The sequence below is a fragment of the Lissotriton helveticus genome, chromosome 8 (assembly GCF_964261635.1).
Source record: "Lissotriton helveticus chromosome 8, aLisHel1.1, whole genome shotgun sequence".
Lineage (NCBI taxonomy): Eukaryota > Metazoa > Chordata > Amphibia > Caudata > Salamandridae > Lissotriton > Lissotriton helveticus.
In genome coordinates this window covers 926,547,208-926,560,322 of record NC_136069.1, presented here as the reverse complement: position 1 = coordinate 926,560,322, position 13,115 = coordinate 926,547,208, and the positions used below count along the sequence as shown (strand labels likewise).

Sequence of the window (13,115 nt, the reverse complement as noted above, 5' to 3'; positions counted from 1 at the left end):
GGACTTTTGTACCTTTGGTAATGCTCTTACTGGTGGGCTGCAGATTCCTCACCTTAGATTATTCCCCATGTGCCAGACTAGGCCTGGAAACCTTTCTCCAGCACTGCTCCCGCGCCCCACCAGGTGGCACCTTGCAGCTCCAGGTTGGCTTCATCCCACCCTGGAAGTGTTGGAGCAAATAAGCACGACCCCATTGTGCTGAAATCAGTACCTTATTTTTTCTTTTTTCCCTATTTCATGCCCTCAGATGTGAAGATTGAACAATTGTTGGTAGCAGTGTAACGACTCACTTATGTGAAATCATTTTAGATGTTAAAAAGAGGCCACAGAAAGGGGAGGTTAAAGGGCAGGAAGGAATCTGCAGGTAGAGTATCCACCAGAAAGAGCATTACTGCAGGTAAGTATCTTGTTATTCTGATGTGTATTTCTAACTGTAGATTCCTCATCTTATAATAGATACTAAAGTAGAATCTCGCAGGTGGAGGGTCTGTGGGGTGAACTCAGACTAAAAGGTCTGGCTGAACCAAGTTTGTGAAATGTCCTTACCGGCAGTCCTGGCTGTCAAGGTCCCTAGATAGAGATCTATGGGTTACATGTGATCCTGATACAGAAGAGGAAGTGGAAGGAATGTTTCTTGCCATAACTTCCTCTTCATCAGTAGATGTGGGACGTGCTCAGCAATTGAAAAAATTGAAGGCTTTTTCGATTCTCACACTTACTATTCATTGTTGCTCCACCTTAAGTTCCGGTTGTGTGCCCCTAAAATGAAAGTTGTCCATGTTCACTCCATTATTACAAAGGCTGTCCCTGGATCTGAGTGACCTCTTTGCTTTCAATATATGCCAAATTAACGGAAACCTTAATACAAAGTTACAGCCTTTATGGACTTTACTCGCCTAGTAAATAAAGTTCAATTAGGTTTCTGTAAAGAATTTAGTACGGAAACAGTCTTGACCAAGAAACTGAAGGGAGCGGACAGGTCAGAGTTTAGGGTGAAGTGTGTGCTCTGAGTTCGCTAGATCTATCAGTAGAGTTCAACAGCATTTCACACTGCATTCTGCTACAGCGGTTGAAAGAGATTGGCATCGAGGACATGATCTTCTCCTGGTTTAGCTCCTTTTTCCAAGACTGCTCCCAAACGGTGAGGTCAAAGAATTACTGGTCCAACCCAAATCCTTCATCAAGGGGGTTCCACAGGTCTCAGTGCTGAGCCTCAGCCTTTTTAACCTCTATGTGCACTCTGGCAAAACTGACTAAGACTTTTCGAATTTCTTTTACGCTTATGCTGATGACCCACAGTTAATTTCCAGACTAGATGGGAATACAGTAAAGACCACATCAAACTTAAGAAACTGCTTGGATGAAGTTGCCAATTGGATAGATGGAAGTTTCCTTGTACTGAATGATGGAAAGTCAGAGGTAGTGGTCTTCGGACTTGACTCGCCCTGGTCCCAAGAATGGAGGCAGGAGAGTCTAGGAATACCTCAGATGCCACTGGCTGATGCTTAGAAGTTGGGCAATTACACTGACAAAGGGCTTAATTTTGAGGAACATGTGAATACCATTTGAACTACAGGCTTTCGGCTACAGCATGCAGTTAAGAACATTCTACCTTTTGTTCCCTTGTCTGCTAGGAAATATATGCTAAAGGCCTGGATTATATCCCGATTAGACCCCGTTAACTCACTTTTTGTAGAAGACGCCAAATATACAAACTATAGTTGCTGGAAAATGCTGTGGCAGGTTTTTATTTTGGGTCTTATGGGAGAATTTCCTATCTCACCCAATCTTCAGAAACTGCACTGGCTTCATAAGAAAAAGACACCTTTTCAACACTAAGCATGATGTGTACAGGAAATCTCTCTTTTCTTAGTATATTCCCAGGCTAGAATAGAAATCTACTCGCAGATTGCTTTTAGTCAACCCACCACAAACCCCCCAACCCCCCCCGCCCCTCCCCCGAAAGTTAGGGAAGCAAGAGTGAGGTTGCTCCCTGATAGTGATCACTGAGAGAATTTGGAATGCTCTGTCCTAAGACATCCACAAGCAAGAGAACCATCTTGTTTTTTGGAAGCAGATCAAAACCTTCCTTTTTTCCATAATTTATATTAAACCTCTGCCCTGTGGCTTATTTGTCTATGAAGTGGTTGCAGGATCTGCCCGAGTTGCATTTCCCTTACATAAGTGCTGTTTTATGTGTAAATGTTTTAGTGACTTTTGTTACATTGAGGACCAGGATACTTCTCAGAAAGTAGCTGCTGTGCTTTATAAAAGCTAATCATTATGCTTCATGTAAGCCCACGTCACAGTCTGGCTTATGTCAAAGACGGACACTCTGTGGGCCAACGCAGTGGTAGCAGCCTTATACCTTAAAGAATGGGCACTCAGACCTTCTGGCGTCTCCTTCTTGGCCACTGTGTAACAGATCGTAATCGTAATGCAGATGATTATCCACCACAAAAGAGTCATCTTCTGCACGGCTTTCCTTTTTTTTCCCCTGCAGAGCCTGACTAAAAGCTGATCGCCCACATGGTGTTCTTTGCTACAATCAATATAGAAGCTTAAACAGTTTGGGGATTTATCCAATGAAGCCTCTCCTCGTTCGAGTGGTGGTGGTGGGGCAGTTGGGGGAACAACACTGGCAGAGGGATGAATTTAAAAATGTGAAAAGGAGTCTCGACTTATGGAGACCTCAGCACAAGTTTGTCCGAAAAAAATGTGGTGTATGTAGCGGGCCCGCCCCTCGTGGAGGTGAGGCCTACACGGTGTCCGAGCAGTAACACAAACACACACATTAGAGGAGTGCGGACGAAGACCACGAGCGGCCTTCCGCCCCTTTATTCATCTCCTCGGGGTGAGCCCGCCCTGAGGTGTGATACAGGTGCAACATTGTGGTAGAGAGGCCGGGTGGCTCTCTAAATCCATCCTTTTCATTAGTGTCCAACATTCACATGGTTATCACTGTCGAGGTATAGAACATACAAAGTCTCTGAGCCGCTGGCTGGGGGACAAGGTTTGGACAGAGACCATACGTCTGGCTACGGGAGTTGGAACTGGATCCAGCTCCAGCTGGGCTTCAGGTCAGGGGCACACTTGGGTACTTTGGTGCACAAGATCGACATCTGGGGCTATCTCGTCGGTCCTTGCGAGTCCTCGGCCTTCACCGGCCATCACAGAGGGTGGCGTATGATTAACAAATGAGTTGTCTTTCTCAGGATCTGTGTCTCACTCCTGACAGGAGCGAGGTGTGGCCACTTTCTTGAACAATGATACATTTCCGGTCACGATTCGCATGCCCCTTTGAGCTAAGACCATGGTCCCTTGGGCTGCGATGACTCTCCACACTTCAGGCTCATAGGGTGTTTGGAACTTCATGACAGCATAGTCACCCAGCACAAAGAGGATGACTGGGCTCCTCGCGCGAGGCTTGCTTTTCGGTTTGTGGTCTCCCTCTGGGTCTGCGTGGCTGCACTGTCTAGTTCGGCTGGGCACCAGGCTGGATCAGCTGGGATACGGTCTTATGGTGCACGCCGGAAAAGCAGATGGGATGGGGAGCAGCCGGTGGCGGGGGGTCTGTCGGTATGCGCTCAGGAACTGGTGGAGGAAACTCTCCGCCTCTTCTCCTTTCTCCACTCCGATCCTTAGTGCTTGGTTGAGGGCTAGCATAAAATGTTATGTTGTATATGAATTTAGGACCCTAGTGTAATTTTCCCGATTCATGCCCATATATAGGTATAAATAGGCTGTGGGGTTTTAGGTTTAAACCTATAATAACTGAAATAACCCCACTGAATGAAAAATAGCCCTCACAGGTGAAAACATATAAACACTGAAAAACACCTGCACAACCACAAACTAAATGCCATTCAAAGAAAGGAAAAAGAAAGTGAAACAGTCATTTTGTTCTTACTGAAGGGGTCAATAAAATGTAACTTTGTTATACAAGCTAGCAGTAAGAAAGACTGGCTAACATTCTGCTTGAGTTTTGTTCTTTAGGGAGGCCACTGAAATATTGTTTCTTCTTCCTTTTACTTTTTTCAGTTTTATCGCCTTTGGTCTAAAGATGCAGGGTTTAGTTTCACGTTTTAGGTTTAGTTTAATTATTTTATAAACTGTAAAGAATCAGGACATATCAAACTCACATTTGATATTTTGGCTGCCTTTGATTCTTTCACTGATAGGTAAAATGGCTAATTTCATAAAAATCTTTCCTAATATGTGTCATCACATTTTACCACAGAGAATGGGTAAAAACAATTAATACATCAGGCCATAGTTTCTAGTGGGTCAGTATTGATAGTAGGTGAATTGCCAACACCTCAGGCTTTAAACATTAAATGCAAGGTTTAGTGACAAGTATCTATATATCACCAAGCATCTGGAATAGTGGTGAAAACGTTACACCAGACTTTTGGAAAACATGGAACGCAGTGTCACTTGTTATGCTCTGCAAAAAAGGTTCTTTCCAAGTTCAACAAAGATTGGAGTGATATTGTTTGTATTTGTAGTGATTCAGCTACGTATATAAAACATTTGTGTGATGACCTGTCAAAATTAATACCCGAGCTGAAGTGATTCTCTGTAGGAGATTCTTGCCACTTGTTAGACGGTATGCTGAAAGCATCTTTACAATCTTCAGAGTTAATGAGGGATGCTATTGACTTTTTAGTTCATTCTGGTGCACTGTTTTCTTATGCCCAGGAACTAAAACGCAAATATTTATCATTTCGTGCTTTATGTGGCATCAAAGAAAGAGTCATCCCAACTGTGTCCCTTAGCTGACGATTCTCAGACCAAGGGGATATGAATGCTGAGAGGGCCTTTTCACAGAAGTTTACATGGGAAGGAAAGCGCACATGGCCAAAGACTCACTGAAGAAGTATTTTATTTGTATGGTGTACTACAAAAGGATTAATTAGCAAAAATCTCTTTGGACCTCATATACACTATACGTACACTGTCTATATAGCAAGTTCTTTCAGCGCAGAAAGCAAGCAATGACGTTCCATAGACACCGGAAAAACACTTTTTCTGTTGTTTTTAGTGGCGTGAAAATGTGTAACCACTGATAACTGTTTTTTAAGATATTGAAAACACTGAAAAAACCCACTAGGTATAAATCACCCTATCCTTATATAGGCATAGAAATCATAACCATATTTAGACTTAGCCGGTGGCTTGGCGTGCAGCAAGATGGCAGCGCTGTAGTGCTGCTCTGGCGGCCACCGATAACTATCCTTTAAAATCCTGCCCATCCTGAGCCAGTCAAGGTTCCTGTATGCTGGGGAAGTCCTGCTGAGCTAACACCGGACCAGCGGTGGTGGTTCCTGCCGTCCTGAGCGAGACGAGGATTGTGTGAGGTGTCTGGCGGCAGAGGCGACAGGTCGACCGCGCTGTGAAATGGCGGCGGCGCGCTGACGATCTGGAGTGTCCCGCACCTCAACTGCTCGAAGCTGCTGCTGTGGGGGTGCGGACGTTGCCCTGCATTGAAGCGGAAGGCTGCGGCCGCCGTGGACGCACAGCCGCCAGATAAGTGCACCTTTGCGGAAGCACTGCGGGCTGCCGAAAGTGTGCGGGCTGGGACATAGAGCGCCGGGCCGCGTGACTACGCGAGCGGCTGGCGCCCGATGCTGAACTGGGCCGCGTGAGCCGGATTTGCCTGGTGCGCCTGGACTGAGGGATAGAGGCTGCCCGCGATTCACTGCTTGCCCCCCCCAGGACTTCATATGTGAGTGCCCGCTCTGGAGGTTTGAGTGGCTGCTGTGCACAACGTTGGAGGTGTTGTGGTGGGGGCATTCTCGAGGTGCCTAGGTTGCGCAGTTCTGTTGCTGGGGATATCTGCGTGGTGTGGACCCATGGTGAATGAGCTAGTTCTTTGCCTAGATTCTTGTGCCCCCCTCATAATTCCTGGCATGGACTGGGGTATCTCGTGCTGAGATACTCGGGGATTGACGTTGGGCTGCCACGTGGGAACGCCGCTGTTGGAGGCCTGCCAATGTGTTACCGGCTGAGCGACTACTGAGAGCCTGGGGCTTCTCACAGTGGAGCTATAGCGTAGACAGCCTGGGGGGTTCGTCTCTGCCTCCTATAGTGTGAGAAGCTTGTGATTGCTGGCGGAGTGGCCATCAGTGTCTGCATAGTGTGCTGGAGGCCTTTACGGCTGTACCCTTGCCTGACCAAGAGAGCGCACAGGGGAGACTTACTAGAGACCAGGGCGGACGCTCTTGGGACACCTTTCATTGTAGGTCGCTACTGGGGAGGCTTCAAGATGGGCAAGCTGGATAAATCGCAGCCGCGTCTTACTTTCGAGCTCCGGAAGGGCGTCAAGGCTACACAAAATACGGCCTTTGACTTTGAAATGGAAGCTGCCTCGCAAGGTTCCACAGTCCTGGAGAAGTCGCTTGCGGCTATACATGCAAGTCTACAAGCGATAAATGGCAAGATGGAAGCCCTAAACAGCTGGATGGAGAAGTTTTCTGCGAAGTTGGATAAGCAGGCGGCCTGCATACGGGAAGCTGAACAGCAAATTACGAATGCGGAGGATGGGCTGCAAAGTGGGATACTTGTAAAGCGCACTGTTACTCTACCCGAGTGTCCTGGCGCTGTAGACCGCTGGGGAACCCGTCCTGGTTTTCCCTGTGAGATGGTCCCTTTCTGGGTATCTCCAGGGTGAAACCAGGCATCCCCGGCGTCTGTGGGGGGCCATTGTAGAGATGAGGCAAGCTTAATGCCCAGAGTTCCCGAGTGTGATCCCTGGTTAGAGTAGGCACTGAGGCGAGAATTATCGAGTCCGTTGACCCTGGTCCAAGACCCTGCCGCGTCGGGAATTGAACCCTGGTCCCGGGCCGTTTTCTGCTTACAGGTCTGCCGCCTCTAACCAGTGAGCCACACCTCTCCACTCTCCACTTCAGGCAACAGGTAGCAGCAAAAACGTCGGACATCACAAAACTCCTTATGGTTATACAGGCCAAAAATTAGGACATGGAGGCGCGATCGAAGCTCAATAATATCCGCATCTTAGACCTGCCAGAATCGACGAATGTGGGGCGCCTTGAAGATTATATGGAAACGATGCTGCGTGAAGTGAGCGGAGCGGACGAGCTGTCCTCTATGTTTGCAGTTGAGCGGGCCCATCAATCTCTGACGGCGTGGCCCCCTCCAGGCGCGGCGCCACAAACTATAATTGCTCGCTTACTAAATTTTAGGGATCGTGACGCTGTTCTACGTATCATCAGGCAGAAGGGCACGATCACTTATAAGAACAGCGTCCTTTCATTTTACCCAGACTTTACAGGTACAAGCAGCTCGGAAGGAGTTTCAAAACGTGAAAAACTGTTGTTAAAAGACCAGATACCGTATGCCATGCTCTACCCTGCCTGGTTGCGCATTGGAGAGCCTGATGGGGGAAACATTTTTGCAAATCCAAAACAGGCGATGGAATACGCAAGATCCCTCCTGCGCAGACGAAAGTCTGCAGACACCACGTCGGATATAGATGACTGACCCACATCAAGGATGTGACCTTGTGTCTATGGGTTGCTTCGGCGTACTTTTGTCATGGTTTGGTTGGGTCTAAGCCCGTTCTTACTGCATCTATGGTTGATGGGCCCTCCCCGTCTCCGGACATGGTAGGTTGGCCTGGTTATGCCGCCTGTTGATATTACGCTGTGTGTCTGGAAGTGCTGAGGGTTTGGGAATGTGGTCCTTGCACTCCTGGTTATTATGCAAAAGTGAATACCTGTCTGATGTTCCCCTATTGACCAGTGTTTTGATAGATGAAAACTGACTTCAGTGGTGGGCTTCTTACCCAATGTTCGGTGGCCCCCTCCCATTCGGAGTTGGGGATGGACTTCGCCACTACGCTCCCTGATGGGTATAACCCACAAAGTTTGCTGTATGATATGTTGGCTGTTGTGCGTGGGGGGGGTGGGTGCACGGGGTCTTTGGCGATTTGGGGTTGCTGAAGAGGGTGGGGGGTTGTGGGGTTGTTTCTTTACGCTGTATGCTATTGCTACTATTGGGCTAGGGAGGGAGGGAGGGGGCATCGTGTCTTTGGCGGATTGGGGTTGCTAAAGTGGGAGGAGGGTTGCTGGGGAAGGCACTATTGTTCCATGTTGGGATGGATGTTCGCCATTGTTATCTTTCTGCAGTATGATTCACATGAGGCGGTATGTTTATTGCTGTGGTGCACCATAAGCTTGAGACCTTATCATAGTCTGTCTGATGGGGGGTGAGAGGTATAACTGTATTACTTGGAACATTCGTGGCCGGAACACACCCAGGAAGACTAGACAACTACTGGCACATTTGGATAGACATGAAGTACACATTGCTCTTCTACAGGAGACCCACTTGACGAAATGCTCAGAGGGCTCAGTTGCACGACGGTGGGCATCCTTCCGGCTGGCTTCCTCTTATTCTAATTACACACAAGGGGTTCTTATTTTAATAAAGAGAGGGACACAATTCCAGCCGATTGACACTTGTGTTCATAATGAAGGTCGGTGGGCGTGGAAAATTGGGGTGAGTCCTGGTGACCATTGTAAATGTTTATGGACCGGTGGTTGATGAGCCGGAGTCGTTCATGAAGTTATTTCAGGTGTTGCGCACCTGGCCAGACACAGCGATTCTGATTGGAGGGGATCTAAATACACATCTGAACCCACAGTTAGATAAATCCAACTCCACTAGTGCGCGCATGGTCAAAGTTGCGCAATGTGTCCGGGAATTTATGGAAGAAACGGGGCTGGTTGATGCCTGGCGTCTGAGGAATGAAGGGGTCTTAGAGGGCACACACATCAATCCCGCTTATAACACATGGTCTCGCTTGGATTATTGGTTACTAGATGGGGAAACTAATGGGTGGGTTGAGAGGGCTGCATGTTGCCGAGGCCCCTCTCGGATCACAATCCAGTCGTACTTCAACTAGCTATTCCACTTAATGTACGTCATCCCTTCGCCTGGCGCTTTCGTGCGGACTCCTTACTAGACCCTGTGTATGAGGACACTATTCGGAAGGCTATCATACAATATTTTTGACTTTAACGTGGGCACAGTGGACAGCTATGCCACCCTTTGGGAAGCCTTCAAGGTTAAGATTAGGGGGAGTGCATTAGCACGTCGGCAGGAATTTTACGTGACCTGAGGGGTCAACTCCAGCGAATACGGTGTAGGCTGCGTGAACTGGAAGCTCAGTATGACGCTTCGCCTTACCCTGAAATATTGGCACACAGAGAGTACCTTGAAGAGTATAATTCTGTAGCGGCTACCTAGATAAAATATCTCTCTAAGAGATATGTGGCGAGGGCATATGGTGAGGGTGGTAGGCCCGGCAGGGTTTTAGCCAGTCGACTTCGAGACAGAACCAACGCTCCCCTGGTTGACCATATAGTGAATGATCAAGGTAATGACCATTTTTCTAGCAACGATATTCTAGCCCTATTTCGCGCTTTCTATGAGACACTCTATACTTCCCCGGGGGGCATGCCCGAGTCCGCATTGCAGAATTACCTGCCCGATACGGCGTGCGCGTGCCTCTCTGATATGCATAGGAAGTACTTAAGCCTCCCTATAGATGAGGGGGACATAAAAGAGGCCATTCTGTCATTGCCTAATAAAAAAGCTCCGGGACCTGACGAATTGACAGAAGAGTTTTACAAGCAATATATGGATCTTCTTACGCCGCACATTTTGGCGATGTATGCAGAGGCGCATGAGGTGGGCTACCTCCCGCCCTCCTTGTGACAAGCACTGATCATCACATTGCTGAAAAAAGATAAGCCTCCCACACGATGTGAGTCATATCGCCCCTTATCATTGATCAAAATTGATGCGAAGATTCTCGCCAAGGTGCTGGCCACTAAGCTACATCCCTGGATGCCTCTTCTGGTTTTACCAGATCAATCTGGTTTTATTCCGGATCGTTCTACTTCTTGGAATCTTCGCACGATATTCGCCATGTTCCATGTCCTCAACCCGGAGTTGCCTGCTGTGGCTGTGTTATTGGACGCGGCCAAGGCGTTGGATTCAATCTTATGGCAATATATGATATCCATCCTGTACAGGATGGGCTTTCCTCCAGTGTTCGTCCGTTGGATTCAGGTCTTATACACGGATGCATCGGGGAGGGAACGGGTAGGCGGGCTTACTTCGGATCCGCTGGCTATTCAGCGTGGCACTAGACAGGGGTGCCCGTTGTCACAATTTCTTTTCGCGATTGTGTTAGAGCCCCTTGCCTGTAAAATCCATCAATCCCATAGGGCTGCTGCCCTGAATTTTAACAATCGGCCGGTGGGAATATCTGCGTACGCAGACGACATGGTCCTTTACGTCCGGAAGCCACAGACATACTTATCACAGGTCCTCCGGGAATATATTAGATTTGGTCTTTTTTCCGGGTTGCACATCAATTGGGAGAAATCGGTACTCGTCCCTCTTATGCCTGCCACGGTTCCACCTCAGGTGGAATACCCCTTAGTATGGTTGCAGGATCCAGTTAAGTACCTCGGTATTTGGATCCATCGTGATCCTGTGACAGTGGTCCGTGAAAACTACGGGAGGGCCTATTTAGATCTGGTACAGTGAGTTGACCGGTGGGTTGGACTGCCTCTTTCGCTAGCGGATCGCATAGCGGTGATAAAAATGGCGATTCTCCCTAGGTTTCTGTATTTATTTTGCAATATCCCCATTCGACTGAACAAACAATTCTTCAAAACGCTACAGAATCATTTCCACTGGTTGGTGTGGGGGGGGGGGGGAAACCTTTTTTTGCGTATTATCTCTGCGGGCAAGCTCAATATGTTTACTTTTGGGTCCGCCCGCATGGCTTCATTCCTCATGTGGCGGTTGAGGAGGGCGACGCAGACCCAGTGCCGCTGAAAAGCATCCTCAAACATGTCCATAGGCAGACGCCTAGGTCAGAGATCAATACGATAGACGTCACGGTCTCGGCAAGGCAGGAAATTGGTAGGCAGACGAATAGGCTGCCCCTGTATGCTTCTTGGGAGTGTGATACGTCTAGTGCGGCTATGTGCATTGAAGGACACGCTGCTTTTTCGGTGGCGGGTGAGCACGGGCCGATTAACTCTCTCAGGGAGGCAGGAATATCTACTATGGGCGATCTCTACAAAGAGGAGACATATCTTACAAGACATATCTTACAAGTTCGGACTTGGGCTATACAACAAATCCTACCCCACTGTTTCAATACACTTGTTATAGGCTACGAAGGGCTGTTCGTGATCACTGCACTTGTTTTCCAGAGGAGCCGGCAATGTCTAAGGCTCTGCAGATGGTCATTTTAGCTGCATCAAAGAACAATCTGCTTACTAGGTTGTACAGGGCTGTACAGGAAGAGACAATTCTCCCAGTGGATAAAAGTTTGGGGCTGTGGAACAAGGTTTTGGATCCACAGGTTACAGTAGAAATGTGGGTGCAGATTTACGTTGATTTGAGTTGAGTTACGTGATTTACAGGGAGGCTGTCGTCTAATAGTAATCTCTGCATTATCCACCTCAAATTCCTGCACCAGACGTATCACACTCCCAAGAAACTTCATAGGATGGGGCTTAGAGACAGATTTCTGTAGGCGCTGGAGGCAAGAAGGGGTCGACTTCCTTCATTTAGCCTGGCAGTGCAGGATGGTGCACTTATATTGGGTGGAGGTGATTGAACTGCTTTATACTATGACTGGCCGTATGCTGGACTGTACGCCCCTGGAATGCTTGATGGGGTATGTGCCGGGACTAAAAGGTGTTCTGGGTCGCTTTGTGAGAGTGGCGCTACTGCTAGCCAAGAGGCATGTGTTGTTTACATGGGATGGGCGCCAGAGCCCACGGGTTGCCAAATGGCTCACCGAAATGGTGTACTGCCAAGAACAGTTGGAGCTATATGTGGAAGAACTGCCGGCGGCATCACGACCTAAAGACATTATGGCCCCGCTGTGGAAATATCTGCTGGCACGCAGTGAACAACCCGAGTGACATTGCTGGGCCTGGGGTCTCGTCGTTCCGGATGATGCCGGCTTGTTGATTTGTCTTTCCCAGCTTGGTTTTGGACTGAGTGAGATCATGCTGCGCCGATGAGACTAGGTGTTTTAACAAGGACAATGTGTCGTCTGTGTCATGTACTGCAGAAAGGGGCAGTTCGGGGGTGGGGGGGATGCGTTTGTCCAGTTATAAGCACTTACATTATACTGTGTATTTGAGATATGTACATGCTGTGCCAGTTTGAAAACAAATAAAAAAGTATTTAGACTTAGCCTCTGCAGTCCAAATACGGCAGGGCTACTTCCACTAGTTCCGAAAATCCACAACGATTTCTTGGAAAAACCCGCCTTCAGCAGTCAGGGACTTCCCCTTGCTTGAATATTGATTTATCCAAGAACTCATGGAGTTTTCAAAGAAACTGAAGCTTTGTGGACGTTATTATGTCCAACCTTACGTCAAAGAAGGCACCTTCAAGGTATAAATATGCCCACACTTGCTCAGGCAGACACACAGTGGTTTGGAGCAGTTCGACTATCTACTTGCCCGACGCCCTGCTGCAGCAAGTGCCGAAGGAAGCCGACCCTCCAGCAGATGCACTGAGAGACGCTGTCTTTTCTCCTGCTGAGAAATCCAGCTCCAGTGTTTCCAGGCTACCCTTGCGGGTTGCTGGGAAATCGAGCCCTGAGAGAGAGATACAGGACGACCTCCATTCTGAAACCAAGGTACAGAGCTGATTAGACCCTTAGAGAATTCTTGGATAGATTCTTGGCAAAGAATACTGAAACTAAGCTACACCTCACTTACTTCTTCCTTTGTACTAGACCTAGGTTAGGTACACCGGGGTAGGTGTATTTTAGAAGCACCAGTTGAGTACTTTTAGTCTTTATTTAATAATATATGTATTCTATGTATTTTATGGCTTAGAAACCATATCATGCTTTTACAGTATTATTTTATAATACTCTTCTTACTGTACGCATTGTACTTTGCAACCAGTATTACGATTGTAGCAGTTCATTTCCTCTGCATGATAAAGAAGACTGTTCAATAAATACCCTTTTATTGAAAACGCCCGTCTCTTTACTTCTCTGCACCTCTGGACGGAAGTTTGTTTGGCAGTGACATTTG

The 13,115-nt window shown here is 47.8% G+C and overlaps 1 protein-coding gene across 2 annotated transcripts in view; it reads right to left on the bottom strand.

Moving 5' to 3' along the window:
- SENP7 (SUMO specific peptidase 7) overlaps window positions 1–13,115 on the bottom strand; it is a 1,147,653-nt gene that overhangs the window by 498,557 nt on the left and 635,981 nt on the right. The window lies entirely within an intron of this gene.